The sequence below is a fragment of the Pleurodeles waltl genome, chromosome 4_1, assembly GCF_031143425.1.
Source record: "Pleurodeles waltl isolate 20211129_DDA chromosome 4_1, aPleWal1.hap1.20221129, whole genome shotgun sequence".
NCBI lineage: Eukaryota > Metazoa > Chordata > Amphibia > Caudata > Salamandridae > Pleurodeles > Pleurodeles waltl.
Window position 1 is genome coordinate 47877536 of NC_090442.1, and position 23936 is coordinate 47901471.

Below are 23936 nucleotides of genomic sequence, written 5' to 3' on the forward strand. Positions count from 1 at the left end.
TTGTAGGCCTCTTCACACGGGCCCGGCATCCGCACTCCCTGTTCAGGGTGCTATGGCGTTATCCTAGCCCCCTCCTCGTCCCTCTTCAAAAATTTTGTGACCTCGAGAGCCAGCGGTCTGCTGCGCCCTGCCCGAGTCCACCAAATGGCCTCCTTTCTGGCCGCAGCACGTCCCCCCAGGGGGGGTATCAGGTTCCCAGCCCCCCCCTCGAACGCGGCACACGAACCCCGGCCAAGGGCCCCCAGGCCGCCCCAGCCGCAGGTCACCCCAACTGGGTCCAGCGCCAGCACTCACAGGTCAGGGCTCCAAAATGTCTCCAGCGCCGCCGCACCACGGGTCAGGAGCAAGGCAGCGGGGTGGCACACCTCTAATCCGCGTCTCCACCAGACTCGCTCCTCCGGTACCGGGGGCCCTGCTGCCCCGCCGCCCACCAAACCACGCCACTCCAGCCCCCGATCGGGGCCCAGCTCGGCAGTCTTCAAGGGCCGGTGGCCCCCCGTCACTCACCGGCAGGTTGCTCCTCTGCTCTGGGGCCCCAGCGCCGTCTCTCAGGGCCGCCTACTGCGTCTCTGGGGAGCCACCATCTTGCCCGTCAGTCGCCCGCTGCGGATCGGGCTGCCGCACGCCACAGGGCCTTACAGGGTCCCCACAGCCCGGCACACAAGGGCTGCTAGGGTTTCCGCTGCTCCTTTCGCTCCAATTCGGGTTGATTCCGAAGGCCGGGGAGACAGGATGAATGCTAGATGGTCAGAGGCTGCCGGGAGCTCTGTGTTACGCGTGCTGCTCCATCGGCCTCAAGCCACCCTCTTCCCTTCATTCTTTCTCTGTCTTTTTTATTTGCTCTTTCCTTTGACTAGGTATACGTCTTTTCACTTTTTTTTTAGATCTTTCTTTCTTCCTTTCTCTGGTGTTTTTCTTATCTTTATCTGTCAATTTACGTTTTACTATAAATCCCTGTATTTCCTGTCTATATGTGGAAGCCACAAGTTACTTGTCGGGACCTGAAGTGTCAAAGTGGTTTTCATATTCTGTGTCTGTGGGAAATGTGTCAGTACATACATGGCCTGGTTCTTTCACTTCTTGTTTCTCTCACATTCCTCTAATGTTCATTTTCCTCTTTCATTTCACACTTCTTTCATTATTTTTTCCTCTTTATCTTTTTTCGCTAACCTCCTTCACTTTTTTCGTATGTCTCACACGTTTGCTCTGTTTCTTTTTTTAGTTGTGTTTTCATTGTCTTGTTCTTTCTTTCCCTTCTTTCTTTTATTTCTTTGCGACCCCCTTCTCTTTCTTCCTTTTGTCTGCTGTATTCCTTTTGCTTCTCTTTTTCTGCCCCATCCGCTTTCTCTCCTGAGTTCTAGTTATCAATGGAGCAACAGGTGCAGTGGCACCGGGGTCCAGAGACCTATGGACCTCACTCAACTTAAATTACTGCTGTATTTTCCTACCAAAATTACAGTCAACCATTTTCTTTTCTTACTCCAGGGCCCATGAAACTGCTACTACACCATTCTCCATCTTTACTCCCGATTCCCTCTTTCCTCTCACCCTCCAGTCCGTCCCAAATGATATTTTTGTTATGGTGTTTTGAGCATTACACTCTAATGCCAAAGGGCATTTCTGACTAAGGTTTATATGATAACTGTATATGTTTTAAGATAGAGGAAGAAGGTAAATGGAGTTGCTTTAGTTAAATGCTGGGTCGCTGGAATTACATGACTGGAAAAGACAAATTTAGGAGGCAGGGTTGACTAGTTTATGTGGCAAGAAAGGTCCAGTTATGAATTTACAATGCCAATAGCTCTAACTCTAAAAAATGTGAGACCTATTGGATTGCAAATGTCCTCTTTGAAGTCAGGTGGGCTGTCTCTTATTTGTTAACTAAGAGGTGTTTGATTTGTCTCTAAACAGCACTGATGGTTCTAAGATCTGATCGGGATATAGAGCGTTTATGGTTGTCCTCTACCACTTTTAAGTTATCCTCTAGCCAAGCCTACACTAAGGTCTTCTTTCTGTTAGCTGCTTCTGCCTTACAAGTCAGACGTACCCTATTGCGGTCTCAATGTCACCCCACAAAAGTTTTGGCATTGTTCCTTATGTATTTGGCAATGGCTTTGGATATTTCAGCCCTATTAACTGTACCCTAGAATATATATACACCCAGCCTCCAGTTTATTCGCCTGTGGTGTTTTTCCAGTGGAATAATATCCACATTGGGGCATGGTCGGGTTTTGCTATTGTTCTTATTCCCACCTCTCAAGTTGCCCTTAAAGTGTTTTTTCAACAGGAAGCTCAGATTGAAAATAGAGTAGAATACAATCTACAGAGGAAAATGGTCCATGTGTCTGCAAAAAAAAAAAAAAAATGATGGATGGAATGCTTGCATTAATCTCAGCCACAGGGGGTCACTGGGACTGCATTGCAATCCATCATTTGTTGCTAGCTGTGCCACTTTAGACAGAAGCCTGACTTATGCAAATCATTATTGAGCCTGCTCCTGAAAGAAACAGTCCACTCTGAACTGCCAGGCGAGGCCCCTCTTTGCAGGGTTGAAAGGAACTCAGTGCAGGTTTTATCCTATTGGGTGCTCGTCCTTACAGTGTTGCTTGAGTCCTTGAGTGAGTGAAAAACAATGAATTGAATTCAGCCTAAGCAATTTTAATGGTTGGTTTTATTTCATGAATTCCAACTATCACTTTGTTGTTGTTGCAGTAGAAGCTTTCCATGTGTCTGACAGGTACAAACCCTCAAGCCTGCTCCTTAACACCTTATAAAAGCTCTTTTGTCGGTCCATAAGAAGTGGATGATATGGCTGTCACCACTTTCATAACTGTGTTAAAACCCCCAAAGACCAATAGGTCCTGTACTATAAATGCCATCACCTTCAGTAGGACCATAGCCAGGAATCTGTCTTGTGCTTGATTGGGTGCATGCAGAGCTACTAAGCTGAGGGCCCCCCTACCCTTTCTTTCACCATGATACATCATGATACATCTGTCTTTCTTGCCTTTCAGTGTTTCCAATCTTACAAATCCTGTCTCTCTTTTGAAGTGTATTCCTGTACTTTTTCAGAGGCCAGGAAATTATGAATCCTTGCCATTGTGGAAGGGGAATTAAGCCCCTTTATTTTAAGTAAATGGACACTTGATGTTATGTGTATTAAGTTGCAGTGCTCGTATAGGAACTGACCTCTGTGTTTGCTCAGTACACCACCTCCCTTGTATGTATGAAAAATAACAACTCTCTGAACATCAAAACAGATCACATCAAACTTTTCTCAACTCAGCTGCCAGTGTTCTTGCTGTGGCACTCTTGATACCACTCTGTCGGTCTGATATGGTCCTCTTCATCACCATGCCTCTCTTTGCCCCCTCCCTTAGCACATGCTTGAACACTCCCAGAACATAAGTACCGATATTAGAACCTTCAGCTTCTTCACTTTCATTGTAAATCCTAATTTTGTCTCTCCTCGCCATGTTCTCCAAATCCTCACATTTTGACTGCAAAGTGTTCAACTGCACTTCTACAGCTGCCAGTTTATTATTTGAATCAGACTGTTTGGTGCTTAGTCCTTGCAGTGAGACTTCAGTTTTGGCCACTAACAGAATCATTTGATCAGCATTCTGCTGTTAGCGTCTCGGTGAGAGATGATTTGACTTTCCCACGGATTTTGATGGAGGTCTCCTTTCCATTTTTTTCTCTCATGTCCTGCAAGCAGAATTTGATATTGTCTTTTGTCAGACCCACATCTTCTTTTCAAATCACCATATCGGTCTGTGTATTGGGGACCATTGTGGGATTATCAATGTGTGTTGTGTGAATGCCCGAACCTTTCTATACTGTTTAGGTTTCATTCTGCTTTACATAGATTGGGTGTCGTATAGTGAGGTCAGTAACCCAATTTTCACTTTCTTCACACATTCTTCCACTGATCATAAAAATTCCCTGTTCGGTTATGTACCTGGTACTCCTTTCTCAACTGTCAGAACTTTATTATCCAAGATCTGTCACGGTTTTCAATGGGCTTACCGTCGAAGCTGAGAGGCGTAGGGGAACGGCCCCAGTTCCGGCAGGTTCTGCTCTGGCCGAGGTAGGGGCGACCCCTTCCGGTAGCCACAGTGCTGTTTGGTAAGAGCAAACCACTACAGTCCGTGCCCTCCAGAAGGAGTCCCAGAGGAAAAACCCCAGTAGGGTAAAAAACCTCCACAGGAACTCCCTGAAACAAAAAGAGGACACCAAGGCGTTAGGACTGAAGATCAGTAAGACTGGAGAACAAAGACAGGTCAGGAAACACTGGAATCGCAGGAAGAAATCAATCAGAGCGTGACTACCACCAAGGAGTGTTGCAACGCAATGAGAAAGAAGCTAAAGTCCCCTTATATACCCATAGACAGGAAGTAGGAAACAGGAAGTAGAAACACCACCATCTTGGATTGGGAAAAAGGACATCGTAGTGAATAAAGTACACGTGTTCAAACAAATAGAAATAATGCATGCTGGGAAGAAAGGAAGTGGACAGCATGCTGGGAAGGAAAAAGGCAGGCATAAAAACACCACGTGTGCCAATGTTCGGCTTTTGCCTCTAAACCTAGGTAAGTGGTGAGTAGATTAAATCTTATGTGGGCTGAAATGTAAAGCGCACTAATTGCGCTAAGCGCGGTCAGACCCGAAACCCACTCGGGGTCTCAAGGCCTGCCGCGTCTGCCTTTGCGGCAGAACAGAAAGAAGGGGGTGCGGCGAGTGCCGCGACCCCTGATTCGACCTAAGGCGGTTTCCGCGGTTTGAGCACAGACCGCGGCTTTCCCCGCGGCCTGAGCACAAACCGCGGCTTCCCCCGCGGCGTGTGTGCAAGCCGCGGCTTCTTCCGCGGCTCTCACACACGCCGCGGCATGTAAAGCATGCCGCGCCGCGGCACCCCGAGCCTGCGGCCGGGGCCGCGGCAGTCGCGGCGCGACAGTATGTCCCCCCCCGAGGCCCCAGGTTTGTGAGGGAAGAGTCGAAAAAAGCGACGGACCAAAATAGGAGCATGAACTGAAGGGGCATCCTCCCAGGAGCACTCACTCATAGGGTAACCTTTCCAATGAATAAGATATTGGAGGCGCCCATGAAAAAACCGGGAGTCACAGATTTCCTGGACCTCGTACTCGGGCACATTATCAACCAACAGAGGAGGGGGACAAGAAAATTGTCTGTGAAAAGGATTGGGACGATAAGGTTTCAACTGAGAGACATGAAATACAGGGTGGATCTTCCACGTCCGGGGCAGGCGAAGACGCACAGACACTGGGTTGATCTTTTTGAGAATTAGGAAGGGGCCATAAAAGCGAGGTTTGAATTTGTTCTGAGTGAGTCGGAGAGGTAGGAATCTAGAGGAGAGCCAGACCTTTTCATGAACCTGATATTGAGGAGCCGCACAACGTCTCCTATCTGCTATCTTTTTCATGCGTAACTTAGTGGCCACAAGGTTGGAATGGATAACTCGTTGTATACCCCGTAGCTGTCGAACATAGGAGGAGATGGCAGGAAGATTGGAGTTATCTCTCAGGGGAGTCGGAAAAGTCTTGGGATGGAAACCGTAGGAGCCATAGAACGGAGAGACCTTCGAGGCACTGTGTAGGGAGTTGTTATAGGAGAATTCTGCAAGCGGTAAAAAAGTAGCCCAATTACTTTGTGTAGCATTGCAGAAACTACGTAAATACTGTTCGAGACCCTGATTGAGTCGTTCCGTTTGTCCGTTGGTTTGAGGGTGGAACCCGGATGACAAGGCCACTTTGATTCCCAAGGTCTTACAAAATTGGTTCCAGAATCGGGAGATATATTGAGGACCCCTATCCGATATAATGACCTGAGGTAACCCATGAAGCCGAAAGATTTCTTGAGTAAAGATTTGACCCAATTCCTTAGCCGTTGGTAACTTTCTTAAGGCCGTGAAGTGAGCCATCTTGGTGAAGGAGTCCACGGTTACCATTATTACGTGGTTCCCCATTGAGGAAGGTAATGCGCACATAAAATCCGTGGAGATGGTATGCCATGGGCCGGGGGGAACTGGTAATGGACGGAGTAATCCCACTGGTCTGGTACGGGGTGTCTTGGCTTGAGCGCATATAGGACAAGAAGATACATATGTCTCAGTATCAGCTTTGAGAGTTGGCCACCAGAAGGAGCGCAGCAAAAGTTCTTGGGTAGCTTTCATTCCTCGATGACCTGCGATAGGGGAATCATGGCACATATGTAAAGCTTCAGTTTGTACTACTTTAGTGGGTAAAAACAGGGCCTTGTCATGATAATAATAGCCATGATCTGTATGCAGTTGCGGACGCAACTTTCTCAGCTCTGCTTCGTCTAGGCGGGCATATTCGGACTTGACTTGGTCTAAAAAAGTCTGTGCTACCCCAATGATCTTGTCGTTGTCAAATAAGTTCTGAACAGTAGAATCGCTGCACTCAGGATAACGTCGGGACAAGGCATCTGCCAGGATGTTCTGAGAACCAGGGATGTAAGTGATATAGAAGTTGTATTGGCTGAAAAAGAAAGCCCATCGAGCCTGCCGGCTATTTTGACACTGAAAGTTTCTGAGGCACTGTAGATTTCTGTGATCTGTCCGGGCTTCAAAAGGTTCCTTTGACCCCATCAAAAAGTGTCTCCATTCTGTGCACGCGGTTTTTAAAGCGAGTAATTCACGTTCTAACACGGAATAGTTCAGCTCGGAATCATATAAAATGTGTGATAGGTAAAATACAGGGTGTTCTAAATCATCATCGTCTTGTCTTTGCAATAAGGCAGCTCCAATGGCCCTTTCTGAGGCGTCTGCGACAACAATGAATTGCTTGCTGGTGTCTGGGTGTCGTAGGATAGGGGCTTGAATAAAGGCTTTCTTTAACTCCTGAAAGGCTAACTCAGCGTCTTGTGTCCAACAAAAACCCTTCTTTAGGTGTTCTTTTTTAAGGGTTTGAGTAATATAGCTGGTTCTCTGGGCAAAGTCTGCTATGAACTGTCGATAGAAGTTGGCTAGTCCCAAAAAACACTGAGTCTCCTTGATGGAAGAAGGAGATGGCCAATTCAATATAGCCTGCACCTTGTCTGAATCCATGGCGACTCCGGTTTGGTTTATGCAGTATCCCAAGTATTTTACTTCTGTCTGATCAAACTCGCATTTTTCAGGTTTGCAGAACAAACAATGTTGTCGGAGTCTCTCTAAGACTTGGCGAACCTGCTTGGAATGTTCCTCTGGATGAACCGAATAGATTAGGATATCGTCAAGATACTCCACCACTGTTTGTTGCAAAAGATCAGAAAAGATAGAATCCATGAACCTTTGAAAAATGGACGGGCATTAGTGAGCCCGAATGGCATTACTCTATATTCGTAGTGACCAAAAGGTGTTCTAAAGGCGGTCTTCCACTCATCACCTTCTCTTATTCTTAGAAGATGGTAGGCTCCTCGGAGATCCAGCTTGGTGAATCTCTTTGCTCCTCTGACTGCCTCTAAGATGTCCTTTATGAGGGGTAACGGATACCGATCTTTAATAGTGATCCTGTTTAATCCTCTGAAATCGATACAAGGACGCAAGTCTTTAGTTTTCTTTGGTACAAAGAAAAGAGGAGCCCCGGCGGGTGAAGAAGAGGGAGTAATCAACCCGCTTTGTAGGTTCTCATCAAGGTACTCCTTCAGAATCTGTTTCTCTGGTTCTGTGAGGGAGTACATCCGCCCAAAAGGAACCACTGTATCTGGTTCTAAAGGAATGGCACAGTTGTATTCTCTGTGGGGTGGCAGTTCAGGTTTTTCTGGCTTCTGGAATACATCGGCATAATCCTGATAATGCCTGGGAACTCCCTGTAGAACGTTAATGGAGCCCCCCACTTTAGAAGGCGCTGTTGAGAGGCCTTTTGGGGACCAATAATCCCCGGCGGGATAGCAGTGGTGTTGGCAAAAGTGAGAGGACAATGAAATGGTTTTTGTTTCCCAGTTGATGTAAGGATTGTGCCGTGTGAGCCATGGAATTCCCAGGATCATGACGTGGTGTGGTGATGAAATTAAATCAAACGAAAGGTTTTCTTGGTGTTTTCCAAACTGTAAACAGAAGGTAGGGGTGGTATATTGTACAGGTCCAGAGGCCAAGAGTGACCCATCCACGGTGTGTACCTGTTCTGATGGATACAACTACCCGTATTTAAATCCCCTATTGTTATCAGATTCTTGAAAGGTCTTCTAAATAAATATCCTCCAAAACCATTCGTTATGCCGCAATGGGATTTGTCCTTGGTCCTGACTTTCCTTATGGGGTCCCCTTTTGAGCCTATGCATTCTTGCCCCTTAAGGTATTTGGTTATAAAAACAGTTTTCCTGGTAGCGATAACATCTGCAAGGAGAGTGAGTGAGTTGCAGGCCTTATCGGTAAAGCCCCCTTATACAACTTTTTATGGGGATAAGGTGGTGTTGAGGACCAAGGCTGCTTTCCTCCCGAAGGTTGTTTCACCCTTCCATTTGGCTCAGACAATTACTTTGTCCACGTTCTATCCTCCGCCTCATCCTTCTAAAGAGGAAGAAAGACTGCACCGTCTGGACCCAAAGAGGGCGTTGAGCTTCTTTATTGATAGAACAAAGGATTTCAGGCTGGAGGATCAGCTGTTCATCGGGTACGTGGGCAAGAGGAGAGGAAAGGCAGTCCACAAGAGAACACTCTCCAGGTGGGTGGTTCTTTGCATTAAAATCTGTTACTCTTTGGCAAAGAAGGACCTTCCTGAGGGCATTAGAGCTCATTCCACCAGAGCTAAGTCGGCCACTTCGGCCTTGGCCAGGGGTGTTCCTGTGGTTGACATCTGCAAGGCCGCAACTTGGTCGTCCCTTCACACTTTTGCGAAACATTACTGTTTGGACTCTGAGGTCAGAAGGGACGGCCATTTTGCACAGTCAGTGCTGCAGGATTTCTTGGTTTGACCATTTAGGCACCCGCCACCGGGCGTGGTACTGCTTTGGGACTCTATTCATTAGGTGAGGAATCCACAGGTAGTTGTATCCATCAGAAGAACGAGTTACTTACCTTCGGTAACGACTTTTCTGGTGGATACATTAGCTACCTGTGGATTCCTCACGGTCCCACCCGCCTCCCCGTTGCCTTTCTGGTCTTACCAAGTAATCCTTGAGTGCGCTCCTCTTGGTCTTCAAGGTTGCAATAGACGTTGTATATATGGATACGTGTGTATATTATCTGTATATATATATATATATATATATATATATATATATATATATATATATATATATATGTATATATCTTTGTGTACATACATGATTTGCATATATTTGTTCGTTATATTAAATTTACAGCTATTCATTGCAATATTGTGTATTTTACAAGGTTATGGGATGTTGCCTTGCTCTTTCATTGCATTGGGTGGTTGTTCTCATGCACGTTAAAAATGTTGGTACTGACGTCGGCACGTCGTCGAGGACCTCTTATTGCCTGTATGACGTCAGACGGCGTCGCGTGGGCTAGAGTGACGTCCTCGTCGACGTGCAGAGACTAGGAAGAAGATTTCTGTCGAATGCTGGCGCCATGGGAGTATTCATTAGGTGAGGAATCCACAGGTAGCTAATGTATCCACCAGAAAAGTCGTTACCAAAGGTAAGTAACTCGTTCTTCTGGTACATCCTTAGGTATTTGTGCTATCTGTCGTTCCTTGGCCCAGGCTTCGTCTAAATAGATGCCACTGGCTCCGCAGTCCAATAAGGCCAAGGTTCTTTCTTCCCGACCATCAGTTAAATGAAGGATAACTGGTAAGAGAAAAAGAGCAGTTCCTTCTTCCCTGGAAGAGCAAATAGAAGGTATATCACGATATCCCGTCCTCACCCTTCTTACTGAGGACGGGAGTTGGCGTTTCCCAAGGGCTTGGTTGGACGAATGGGGCAAGCGCAAATTAGGTGACCAGCTGCACCACAATATAGACAAAGCCCCTTCCTTCGTCTATGTTCCCTTTCACTGGCTGATAAAGGTCCTCGAGCCGTGTCAATCTGCATTGGCTCTTCCTCAGTATTCCCTTTCAGTTCAGGACGGACTTCCTCGGTACGATGAGAGAAGGAGCGAGACGGTACTGAGTGAGATGGCAAACGACTCTTCTTTTTCTCCATTCTTCGTTCATTCAACCGATATTATATCGTCAGAGCCTGGTCCATGAATCCTTTAAGGTTTTCTATTCTAGCAGAGTGCACTAGTTCATCTTTAATGTCCTCTCTGAGACCTCTACGGAACAGTGTCACCAAGGTACGTTCCACCCAGGTTGTTTCTGCTGCTAATTGTCTGAAACGGGTGATGTATTGTAATACATCTTGACTCCCTTGTTGGACTTCGCAAAGAGCCTCTTCAGCTGACGCCTCGAGTCCAGGGCGTTCAAACATCTGTAGTGATAAAGGTGGAATAATTAGATAGGCAGGGATCGTTTCTGGTTACTAGAGGTGTGGCCCAAGCCAAGGCTGGCCCCGATAAGGCACTAATCAAATACCCCACCTTGGTCTTGTCTTGTACAAATTGCGAGGGGCGAAAGGCAAAGTACACCGTCAAGGCATCCAGGAATTCTTTTAATTTGGTAGGATCCCCGGAAAAACGAGGTGTAGTGGCAGCTACTGCGGGAACATCTGTGGTCCTGGATGCAAAGGCTTGTCGGAGTTCTTGAGCCTGTTGTTGTATCGTCATAAGCAGGGTCTGGCTCGTAGGTTCCGTGTTTGCCACTGGATTATCCATGATACCGGACTGCAACTGGAGTTTTGGGCGTTGCAATCTGTCACGGTTTTCAATGGGCTTACCGTCGAAGCTGAGAGGCGTAGGGGAACGGCCCCGGTTCCGGCAGGTTCTGCTCTGGCCGAGGTAGGGGCGACCCCTTCCGGTAGCCACGGTGCTGTTTGGTAAGAGCAAACCACTACAGTCCGTGCCCTCCAGAAGGAGTCCCAGAGGAAAAACCCCAGTAGGGTAAAAAACCTCCACAGGAACTCCCTGAATCAAAAGGAGGACACCAAGGCGTTAGGACTGAAGATCAGGAAGACTGGAGAACAAAGACAGGTCAGGAAACACTGGAATCGCAGGAAGAAATCAATCAGAGCGTGACTACCACCAAGGAGTGTTGCAACGCAATGCAATGAGAAAGAAGCTAAAGTCCCCTTATATACCCATAGGTAGTAGGAAACAGGAAGTAGAAACACCACCATCTTAGATTGGGAAAAAGGACATCGTAGTGAATAAAGTACACGTGTTCAAACAAATAGAAATAATGCATGCTGGGAAGAAAGGAAGTGGACAGCATGCTGGGAAGGAAAAAGGCAGGCATAAAAACACCACGTGTGCCAATGTTCGGCTTTTGCCTCTAAACCTAGGTAAGTGGTGAGCAGATTAAATCTTATGTGGGCTGAAATGTAAAGCGCACTAATTGCGCTAAGCGCGGTCAGACCCGAAACCCACTCGGGGACTCAAGGCCTGCCGCGTCTGCCTTTGCGGCAGAACAGAAAGAAGGGGGCACGGCGAGTGCCGCGACCCCTGATTCGACCTAAGGCGGTTTCCGCGGCCTGAGCGCAGACCGCGGCTTCCCCCGCGGCCTGAGCGCAAACCGTGGCTTCCCCCGCGGCCTGAGCGCAAACCGTGGCTTCCCCCGCGGCCTGAGCGCAAACCGCGGCTTCCCCCGCGGCGTGTGTGCAAGCCGCGGCTTCTTCTGCGGCTCTCACACACGCCGCGGCATGTAAAGCATGCCGTGCCGCGGCACCCCGAGCCTGCGGCCGGGGCCGCGGCAGTCGCGGCGCGACAAGATCACCCCAGACAGGGCTTCTCCTTCAGCTATATTAAAAGTGTTGCATCCTTTCTGATGTCCACATGTCTTTGTTTGTGAGCTCCTAATCACAGCCCTAGAGTCTTATGCCTCCAATTAGTGCCCCCATTCAATGCCATCCACTGGTTCCACTTGCATGTCCGAGGCTTACAGAACGCTTAGTCCACAGTGTCTAACGACTCCAATCTCCATCAAAGGTTCACAGCTCCATCTGGCTTTCAGATCTTTTCTCATCCTCCTTAAAAAGGTGCCTTGCTGTGTGCCAACCCACCACACTGATGTCTGAATGGTTCCCACTTATCCCCAGCTATTCCTTCATGTGCTGCACCGTGTCTTAATTTTCCTGTCAGGAAGCCTTTTGATAGTTTCCATGCTTGTTCTTGCTCTCCAGGCCTGAGAGATATGTGGTGAGGCCAGGGAACCATGCACATTGCACTTCGCAGGCTTCAGCAGCCCCCTCCTCCACCACATAGCCCTTCTTGCAGCTTTTTCAGGCTCCATCTTTGACACCTCGTGGACTGTTCTGTGACACTGCTGTCTTCTGATGCAGTGAATCACCACCAAGCCATTGCCGGTTTGAACATTCTTTGTCTGGTGTCTTCAGTGTTGATACCTCCAACTATGTAAATACAATCATGGTGGACATCTTGTCCATAGGGCATAGTACTGGCCACTTGTCACAACCCATTCGACAGGCCATGGGCAGGCAGGGGCTATTGGGCCACAGCCATGGGGACTGGGGTTGCTTGCCTCATCTGTATCCTATCATTGGCAAATGGCAGTGGACAGCCTTCTGCTACAGATGGATTCATCTGAATGCTGAGTTTCAATCACAGCACCTGATGGTACCACTCAGTTGGCTGGTGCAAGCTCCTCAGAGGGCAGAAGCAGGAGTGATGGCTTTTGACGGTGGCCTTCTTCTGGGATCCTGCAGCCTTCAGCAGCAGAATTGCCTTGCAGTCTTGGTGTACTGGAATCTTACAGCCTTCCAGGAAGTCACTCTGGGGACACATTGAGATGTGAGGACTGCAAAGTAATGTTGGCACAGATCCTGGTGCTTTTGAGGGAGCTGGTGTGAAGCATGGCAAATGCCCGATCAGTTGTTTTTATCTTCAGGGCCACATTTTCAGGTGTTACTTCATCAGGGTCGACAGTCGTGGGCCACCCATTTGCAGTCTTCTTCTTCAGAGTTGGACAGACTGCATGGGCACGCCGTACAGCATTGCTGCTGTCACGCCGCCCACTGTCACAGGCACACAGCGGGTGGCAATGTCAGTCCAGGTCTCAGTCGAGCAAGCCGATTGAGAACACTTCGGCAAGTCCCATGGCTACTAGGATGGGGATGACAACAGACTGCTAGGTCCCCTTTTGGGAATGCAGCAGTTCCTCTGAAGAATTCAGGGACTTGCCTTCAGTTTTGAGATTGCGAGTCAGACTGCTTTGAGTCTCTGTTGGATGGACCCCATAGCACCAGGGTCAGCTGTTGCTTGTTCCTACCAACCAACAATCAGCTCCTCCTGCTGGGTTGATTTGCTCCTTCCCTCTTGCTCATGCATAACTCTTTGTGGGTCCCAGGACAAGTCAGGCAGATTGGACTCCAGGTGATGCCCCCTCATCTCTGGGAATTCTGCTTTCGGGCAGCCACCAGCCCCGTTCATGCAGTAGTTCTCTGGGGACTCTTTGGAAACCTCCCTTCTTGGTCAGATAGAATTGGAAGAACAAGTAGTTCAGCAGCTCCCACTCATATGAAAGGGGGGGACAGATCAGGGATGTGGATTCTCTCTCTGGTGTTAAGAACCATGTACATCACTGGAAGTGGAGAAAGAGGAGGGCAGCACTGTGAAGCTAGACCTTCTACGGTGTGTTGGTGATCTGCACCAGGCTTCTGATCACATTTGCGCAATGCTGCACCTACTCCACCTCGAGACCGAAGGCGTGTCTATACAATATGGAAGTGCCGGAGGCTGATTTGTCCGCAGAGAGCTTGGATGTGGTTATGCAGATGGCATTTCTGTTGCCTCTGTGTTATGCTCTCACAGCCCTTAGCAGAGGAGGGCTTCAGTAGTGAGTAAGTGGCTGATGGAGGCATGGCAAGGTGCACAAGGAGGCAGAGTGGTAAAGCACAGACAACTGCCACACTGCGGACATCTGCGAGACCGTTGGTGGCCAGATTAAGAGTGAGACAGGAGTGGAAGATGTTTTCATGAAGAACTTGCATACTTTATTTGAACATTATTATTTCATTGCCTTGTTTAGTTCTCAAACACAGAAAGCCAGCACACTTCATTTTCTTCTGGTTTTATGTTTTGCTCAGAACAGAAATTGTTAGTTACGATCACAAATGCAGTCTTTACATTTGATTAAATTCTAGTCACAGGTTGTTCACATCATAAGTCATTGTGTGCCAGATCTGTCCTGTCTGCACTGCCCTCAACGACTCTCGCTTATTTTCTCCAGAGGGAACTGGGGGAGTCTTCATCAAAATCAGTCATCATTTAAGAACCTTGCTTATGAGGATGTTGTACAACACTACACGTGTAGCTTTTATTTTGCAGCATGTTGCTTGCTTACATATGAGAGCACGGTCCATTTATGTGGAATTCAGATTCTGTATTTCATCCTTCGAAATGTGTGTTTATTGATAAATCTCACATACAGTGTGTAGTGTTTTAACTCCTTTTTCTCTGTGTCTGTGGATTAAGGTGAAGTTATATGTTCCATGCATGTATGGTATTTTCACTCTCATCTGCAACATTGATATACCTGTTTAGTTGAGGTGATGGATATGCCAAGGATACCATGTTGGAAGTTCGGTGATGTCTCCAAGATCTCATCTTCCTATCCAGTCATAATACGCACAGTGATGGAACATGTAAAACTTGTGTGTGCTTCCCAAATCAACTTTAAAGCACCAGCACAGAACATCACTTGTATGATTAAACAAATGCTGGCTCTTTCCATTTTTGTAGAGGTTCTGGCTCTCTGTGGGATGGGTATCAAGATGCGAGTACGTCCTCTCGATCTATAACATGTCTAATCTGTGATATTCTGTAGTATTTCATCATAGGTGGTAAAAACTGATGTCTGACCTTGCAGTCTCTGAAAAAAAGACAAAGAAAGTTTGACACCCTGCTCATTCTTTTGTTCTTTGTTTGTAGATACCTGAGGGCGTGTGTGAAAATGTATACTGATGTCTTGTGTATATTTAAGGAACGCATACGGGTGTTGTCTAATCATGTCCTACTATTGACCCCTTTCTGTGTTTTAGAATATATGACAAGACATCAGTGAAATTGGCTTCTTTGAATTGGCAGAGGTGGACAAGGGCAGCCAGGACCTGGAACATTCTTACTGCACAGAGGTAGGTGTGTCCATTTGTCAAGTGGTGTATTCAGACAGGATGTACTTAACTACCCCTGAGAGGGCGCTTTAGGAGGCACCACATTCAACAACTATTGTACCTGCGTAACCTCTTGCTAGCTGGTGCAGGGCCCATGGACCTACATGTTGTAGCCTTGTGTGTGCTTTCCGAGAAAGGCTGTAATTCATTTTTATGGGATGTGTGGTGACTCACCTTGTGAATCTGTACCTGGCGTACACCGCGCCTCTCTTTTGGTTAACGTTTGTGATTCTTTGTCCCTATATTCTGTCCCTTATCCTTCCTGTCCGCTGCAGGTCACCCAGAGTACATGTCCTTCTCACCGTCGCAAGGAGGGCTTCCGGCGGATGGTTATTTGTCAGTGCATTTTGTAGGTTGTGCAAGTGTTCAACAATTGCAATAGATATTTACATACATTGTGCATCTCACTATATTGTCATCACATTTTGGAGATCTCTATTGCTGGTTGCATTTTCTGGATTCCTTGCACATTTGGTACCTGTGCTATTCTTAAAACACTTTATTATCAGGGTTTTGTACATACATTTGTTTTGCAGTTACAAATCAGTTTGTGTGAATTACAAACACTTAGTATGACAGGGCCTTACTTGTAGCTACTCTTTAGGGTCTGATGAGATTTTGTGGTTGTATAGGTTTGAATTGACTTGTGATCTTCAGCACATGAGTGATTCTGGTAAGGCAGCTGCTTTACTGAGCCGACTACGTCCACCGGGCAATGAAGGTGTTCCTTGAATTACAATAACGTAAGCGTGACTATAGGAAGTAGTCTGTTACAAGAAGGGTGGGGCAGACTCTCATGTTTCACTGCTAAACTTACAACAGTGCAGATAAGGTGTGACTTGGGATACACTGATGCATGACATTCAGAAGGGGTTGACTGGGTGTGTCAAGAGGACAAAACTTTGCTGGTAATTGAGCAGCTGGTGAGAGTTCATCACATGGATTCGCATCTGTTTCTGATGGATACAACTACCTGTGGATTCCTCACCTGATGAATACTCCCATGGCGCCAGCATTTGACGGAAATCTTCTTACTAGTCTCTGCACGTCGACGAGGACGTCACTCTAGCCCACGCGATGCCGTCTGACGTCATACAGGCAATAAGAAGTCCTCGCCGACGTGCCGATGACAGTTCCCTTTTTTCCGTGCATTCGAAACGGTTATCTTCGAGGGAGTTACTGTTACCTTCGTGGTTACAGTGTATTGTCTGCTGCGTAGTCTTCTCTGCGGTAACAATGTCTCAGAGGAAGTCGGGTTTCAAGCCCTGTCGAGAGTGTGGGGGCAAGATGTCAGTTACAGATCCTCACTCCGACTGTCTATGGTGTTTGAGCTCCGACCACGACGTCTCGACTTGCGATTCATGTCAACACATGAATCCGAAGGCCCTCAAAGAGCGCGAGGCCAAGTTATTTATGGCAAAGTCAAAGAAGAAGGAGAAACATCATAAGAAGTCTTCTTCGCCAAGGTCTCACCGGCGTCATCGAGACTCCCGGCGCCGTAGAGACTCACGACGTCACTCCAGCAAGGAGTCTCGTTCGAGGTCACCTTCGGCTCGGCGTCGGAGGACTTGGGAGGTCAGCCCCACGGTCACGCCGCATCCATCGACGCCGTTGCCCTCTCCGGCGTCACCGACTTCACCTGGTCAGGCGTCAGTGATTGAGGTGGTGCAGCCTCTTGTGTTTTCTCCGGCGTCGCAGACGTCGAGGCCGGCGTCGGGGTCGCCCTCGATCCAGGCACCCCAGTATCCGGCTTTTCCCACTCCTGGAGCCGATAGTACCGCGTTTCTTAATGCGATGTATACCATCTTTCAGCAGATGGCTCCAGGAGCTGCTCCGGCTGGTCCTTCGGGGCCCTTGGCCTTTTCGTTGGGTGATCCTGCGCCTCTTCGGCCGGCACCCTTTATGCCCTTTCTCCCTTTTGGGAATGTGGGCTCGGCGCCGGTGCCGGCGTCGGTGGCCGCTCCGGTGGCTTTGGATGTTTCGGCCCCGGAGGTTGCCCCTCCGTCGAAGTCAGGATTTTGGCCTGTGACTCCGGTTGGTCCATCGGCTCCAAGACCTCGTCCTCCGGCTCCTGCCTCGGCGCCGAAGCTGCCTGTGGCGCCGGACGCGGCGTCAGATGCTTCTGGAGATCGGCGCCGTTCTTCGACGTCGGCGGAGGCCATGTCGACTCCGCGTATCGAGGAGAGACTTCATTCGAGGAGGCGTGCTCTCCGTCTTTTAGAAGAGCAAGAGTACCAGCGAGTCCTAGAGGAGGGAGAGATTGAGGACTCTGGAGACGGACTGCATGGTCTGGATACAGCCAGTGGGCTGGACACTTCCCCTGAGTGGGACCTTTCATCTCCAGGGGAATATACGGAGGAGGCTGCTTCCTTTCATGCTGTGGTGAGGAAGGCAGCGAGCTTTTTGGACCTGCCTTTGCCGGTGGCAGAGGCAAAGCAGAATTTGCTGACAGAGGTATTGCATCCGGCCTCTGCTGCAGCTGAGCCTCTCTTGCCATTTAATGAGGCTTTGCTGGATCCGGTGTTGGAGGTGTGGAAGAAGCCGGTGTCTTCCTCGGCCGTTCATAGGGCTGTGGCCAGGAGGTATCGAGCTGCACCATCTGACCCTGGCTTTCTCTCTAGACACCCTACGCCGGAGAGCTTGGTGGTGCAAGCCTCCTGTTCCTCAAAGTCAGCGCCTGGTTCCTTCCCGACGGTGCCTGGAGACAGAGACTCCAAGAAACTGGATGCGCAGTCCAAGAAAATATTTTCGTCATGCAGTTTGGCGTTGAAGGCCACCAACGCCACGTGCATTCTGGGGAGGTACATCCATGCGCTGATGGATGATATTTCGTCTTCATTCACGGAGCTTCCCCAGGGTCTTTTGGATGTGGTCTCGGACGCCCAGGCTGCCGCGACCCAGATTATCCAGTCTGGGCTGGACACGACCGACTCGGTGGCCAGGGCGATGGGCACGGCTGTGGTGGCAAGAAGACAGGCCTGGCTCCGAAACTCAGGGTTCTCTGCGGATGTGCAGTCGACCCTGCTGGACCTCCCGTTTGATGGGGACAGACTGTTTGGAGCCAAGGCAGATTCAGCCTTGGAACGATTTAAGGAGAGCAGAGCCACAGCCAAATCGTTAGGACTGCAAGCTCCTTCTTCCTCTGCCTCTTCTAGAATTTTCAGGAGGTTTCGGGGATTTGGGCGTGGCTCTTATTCCTCTTCCTTTCGGGGGAGGTTCCAGCAACCCGCCTCTTCCCTCCCCTATAGGTCATTTAGAGGGAGGGGGAGGGGTGGGGTCCGTACCAGAGGAGCCTCTCAACAGCACTCTGCCTCTTCCTCGTCCTCTGGAGGGGTGCAGCAGGGGAAGCAGCCTTAGGCTTCCACCGTTTCCCACTCACTCCTCTCCTGTAGGGGGCAGATTACAGCGTTTTCTCCACAAGTGGAAGTCTATCACAACGGACACTTGGGTTCTCGGCATTGTGGGAAAAGGCTACGCCCTTCCCTTTCGGGAGTTCCCGCACCTCATCCCGCCCCGCCCATCTTATTGTTCAGAAGAACACCTCCTGTTGCTAGAACAGGAGGTTCAAGTCCTCCTTTCAAAGGGCGCGGTAGAGTTGGTCCCAGAGCAGGAAAAGGGTCGAGGTTGTTACTCAAGATACTTCCTGATTCCCAAAAAGGATGGTCAGTTGAGACCAATCCTGGATCTGAGGATCTTGAATTGGTTCCTCAAACAGGAAAAGTTCAAGATGCTGACCCTAGCACAGGTGCTTTTGGCGTTGAACAAGGAAGATTGGATGGTGTCTGTCGACTTGCAGGATGCTTACTTTCATATCCCGATACTCAAGTCGCACAGGAAGTATCTCCGGTTTGTGGTAGGGTCGCAGCACTATCAGTTTGCGGTCCTCCCGTTTGGTCTTACTTCAGCACCTCGAGTCTTCACAAAGGTGATGTCAGTGGTTGCGGCGGAGCTCAGAAGGAAGGGGATAGCAGTATTCCCTTACTTGGACGACTGGTTGATCAAAGCCAAGTCCCCGGAGCTTGTGTCGCATCATCTGCAGTCAACAACCCAGTTGTTGTTCGACCTGGGCTTTTCGGTGAACGTGCCCAAATCTCACCTGGAGCCCTCTCAGCGCCTCCTGTTCATAGGGGCAGTACTGGATACAACATTGAGTCGAGCCTTTCCTCCGCCTCAGCGGATTCAAGATATTCAGGAATTGGTTCCAATGTTTCGAAATGGAGCGGTAGTTCCAGTCCTCAAGGTCCTTCGTCTGCTCGGTCTGTTCGCCTCCTGCATTCTGTTGGTCACGCATGCTCGCTGGCACATGAGGGCTCTTCAGTGGTGCCTCCGAAGGCAGTGGTCTCAACACAAGGGAGATTTAGAAGGTACTGTCAAGATCTCCAGAGATGCTGCTGTGGAATTGAAGTGGTGGATTGCGGGCAACAATCTTTCACAGGGGAAGCCGTTCGCGCAGTCGCCACCAGTGGCCACGGTAATAACGGATGCCTCCACCCTAGGATGGGGAGCTCATCTGGGGGATCTGGAGATCAAAGGGCTTTGGTCTCCAGAGGAACAGGTGTTTCATATCAATCTGTTGGAGTTACGGGCTGTACGTTTGGCTCTCAAGGCCTTCCTCCCATCCCTTCGTGGTCAGTCGGTACAGGTCCTGACGGACAATACTACCACGATGTGGTACATAAACAAACAGGGAGGAGTAGGGTCGTACCTTCTCTGCAGAGAAGCTCTTCGGCTATGGTCCTGGGCAAAGGACCATCAGATTTGCTTGGTGGCAAATCATCTGGCCGGGGTCTTGAATGTACGTGCGGACAGTCTCAGTCGCCAATTCTCGGCAGACCACGAGTGGCGTCTCCATCCAGATCAAGTCTGTTTAATCTTCCAGATGTGGGGGTTTCCTCGGATAGATCTGTTTGCCACTCGGGAGAACGCGCATTGCCCGTTATTCTGCAGCCTCCAGTATCCGATGCAGGGAGCGTTGGGGGACGCGTTTCAGATAACCTGGTGCGACCAGTTGCTTTACGCGTTTCCCCCCATACCCTTGATTCCTCGAGTGTTGAGGAAAATTCGCCAAGACCGGGCCCAAGTCATCTTAATAGCTCCGGATTGGCCAAGGAGGGTATGGTACTCCGACCTTCTCCAACTCTCACTGTGCCCTCCGCTCCGTCTCCCTCTCAGGGCAGACCTCCTCTCGCAGTCGCAGGGGCAGGTTTTACACCCCAACCTCCAGAGTCTGCACCTACATGCTTGGAGATTGAACGGGGCAACCTGAGTTCCTTCTCTCTCCCACCTGATGTAGTGGATGTTATCTTAGCGGCCAGGCGACACTCCACTAAATCTATCTACGCTAATAGGTGGTCTAATTTTGTTATGTGGTGTGGAGAGAGACAGATTGATCCCTTACATGCTCATCTGTCACATGTTTTGTCTTTTGCACTGTCTCTAGCGCAGAAAGGTTGTGCAGTAGCTACCATTAAGGGTTATTTGTCGGCCTTGTCAGCCTTCATTTGTCTTCCAGACCAACCATCGTTATTTAAATCCCCTATTGTTCTCAGATTCTTGAAAGGTCTTCTGAATCAATATCCTCCAAAACCATTCGTTATGCCTCAATGGGATTTGTCCTTGGTCCTGACTTTCCTTATGGGGTCCCCTTTTGAGCCTATGCATTCTTGCCCCTTAAGGTATTTGGTTATTAAAACAGTATTCCTGGTAGCTATAACATCTGCAAGGAGAGTGAGTGAGTTGCAGGCCTTATCGGTTAAACCCCCTTATATAACGTTTTATGGGGATAAGGTGGTGTTGAGGACCAAGGCTGCTTTCCTTCCGAAGGTTGTTTCACCCTTCCATTTGGCTCAGACAATCACTTTGTCCACGTTTTATCCTCCGCCTCATCCTTCAAAGGAGGAAGAAAGACTACATCGCCTGGACCCAAAAAGGGCGTTGAGCTTCTATATCGACAGAATGAAGGATATCAGGCTGGAGGATCAGCTGTTTGTCGGATACGTGGGCAAGAGGAGAGGAAAGGCAGTCCACAAGAGAACACTCTCCAGGTGGGTTGTTCTTTGCATTAAAATCTGTTACTCTTTGGCAAAGAAGGATCCGCCTGAGGGCATTAGAGCTCACTCCACCAGAGCTAAGTCGGCCTCTTCGGCCTTGGCCAGGGGTGTTCCTGTGGTTGACCTCTGCAAGGCCGCAACTTGGTCGTCCCTTCACACTTTTGTGAAACATTACTGTTTGGACTCTGAGGTCAGAAGGGACGGTCATTTTGCACGGTCAGTGCTGCAGGATTTCTTGGTTTGACCATTTAGGCACCCACCGCCGGGCGTGGTACTGCTTTGGGACTCTATTCATCAGGTGAGGAATCCACAGGTAGTTGTATCCATCAGAAGAACGAGTTACTTACCTTCGGTAACGACTTTTCTGGTGGATACATTAGCTACCTGTGGATTCCTCACGGTCCCACCCGCCTCCCCGTTGCCTTTTTGGTCTCTCCAAGCAATCCTTGAGTGTGCTCCTTTTGGTCTTCAAAGTTGCAATACATTTTGCATGTATGATATTTGTATATATGTGTATATTTATATATAAATCTATATATATATTGGGTATATACATGATTCGTATGTATAAATATATTTATTTGTTTAAAAAAAAAAAAAAAAAAAAAAAGAAAAAGGTTATATTAAATCTACAGCTATTTTATTGCAATGTTGTGTGATTTACAATATTAAGAGATGTTGCTTTGCTCTTTCATTGCATTGGGTTATTATTATTATTCTCATGCACGTAAAAAATGTTGGTACTGTCATCGGCACGTCGGCGAGGACTTCTTATTGCCTGTATGACGTCAGACGGCGTCGCGTGGGCTAGAGTGACGTCCTCGTCGACGTGCAGAGACTAGTAAGAAGATTTCCGTCAAATGCTGGCGCCATGGGAGTATTCATCAGGTGAGGAATCCACAGGTAGCTAATGTATCCACCAGAAAAGTCGTTACCGAAGGTAAGTAACTCGTTCATTTGGCCGGTTTCCCGATGGCTCATTGAAGGAACGTGCAGCCCACGCTAACTGTGGGACCAGAAGCGACAGGATAGTCTGGTGGTAATCCGGAGGTGAAAGTTCGTGGTGATAGGAGTATCTTGCAGCAGGCTCACAGTTTCAGGAATAGTCGCAAGGATTCGCAGGTAACTTCACAGGAGAGAAACTAGAGGAGAAGGAGAAGAGTCATAAGACTGGACATGGAAGAGGTGGACGAGCAGCACCCCAGACTGAACTCAGAGAGCGCTGTTACAACTGCAGGGTTCAGAGCTGAACTGCGCACACAACATTGCATCATTGCACCACCACTGGTAACAAACTTAGGGTCTGGCTGAGGCGTGCCAGAGTGACCGCCCCACACTACTGAGAGGCCAAGGGAGCAATCAACACCACATGATAAAATGATGGATGGAATGTTGAAACTTTTCACTCACTCACCCCAGTCACAGATCCGGGTTTAATCCATCGTTATTTTGCTTGCCAGGTCACCCCCATTTGAAACCAGCCATACGCACATCTGCCTTGACCCTGCTCCTCATGGGAACAGAGCAGCCCGAACTGCTAAGCCAGGTCCTCCCTGGACCGGAAACAAGCATCCTGGGACCAGTTTCAGGGTATCACCCTTCATCAGCCAGGCTAGCTTGAATCCAAGAGGCGCAGCGAGCAAGAGACCCACGTCTGTGCATACCCTAACCACTTAGGGTGCACATAGCAACACCACAAAATAAAATGATGGACAGAGTTTTGAAACACTCACCCCAGGCACGGATGTGGGTTTAATCCATCGTTATTTTGCTCGCCCTTTTTTTGTGGTGCTGTAGTCTTCCTAAGTGGGAAGGGTACGCTCAGATGTAGGTGCCAGGCTCACTGTGCCACGGGATTAAAGCTAGCCTGATTGATGAGGGATGGTACCCCGAAACCGGTCACAGGATGCTTGTTTCCGGTCCAGGGAGGATATAGCCTGGTGGTTCGGGCTGTGCTGTTCCCATGGGGAGCAGGCTTGAGTCTGATTTGCATATGGCGGGGTCCAAACTGGGGTGGCGTGGTGAGCAAAACAACAACAGATTAAACCCAGATCTGTGACTTGGGGTGAATGTTTGACAATGTTCAGCATTCCAATCATAATCTTTTTGTGTTGCCCAAAGGAAGTATTGAGCCTTATATCAATCTAACAGGTAAGAATACTGGAACCTGTCTGGGTGGATGGCACCCAGTTGGATGTCCGTGTGGTTGATACATCCAAGGTCAATCCTTGAATTTGCTATTACAGGGTCACTGTGACAGGAGCAGGTTTTAAGTACCCAGCCGCAAACACAAAGCCAGTGATATTTGGAGAGACATGAGATGTCCCAGTTGAGCTAATGAAAGACCTCCGTATGGACGGACTGCCTGATGGAGAATGACAATAATGTTTGATTTGCACTGTAGGCTGTAAGAAAGAGCACAGACTGGCTCATAAGGATGTGGCGCCCACACACTGGCATGAGGTAACAGGGAATTCCCTACTGCTGTCACCAGAGGCTTCCATGTTGTGCCTTTGACTGGGTTGGCAGCAAAAGTACTTCTCCTGCATCATATTAGCACTTTTCCGTTTCATTATTTCTTAGAGTCCAATGGGGTTTCCCCACTAGTGAGGTTGTTAGGTGAAAGTCTGTAACTATTTTTCCCTGGGAAATTCTGCCCAAATGCCACTGGATGCT

General features: G+C 48.7%; 1 protein-coding gene across 1 annotated transcript in view; it reads left to right on the top strand.

The window, feature by feature from the left end:
* Positions 1-23936, top strand: part of LOC138287371 (zinc finger protein 717-like) — a 58798-nt gene that overhangs the window by 21905 nt on the left and 12957 nt on the right. Inside the window, exon 2 of the mRNA XM_069227757.1 lies at positions 15079-15171. The gene's annotated coding sequence lies outside the window, so the exon portion shown is untranslated. The remainder of the gene's footprint in view (positions 1-15078; positions 15172-23936) is intronic.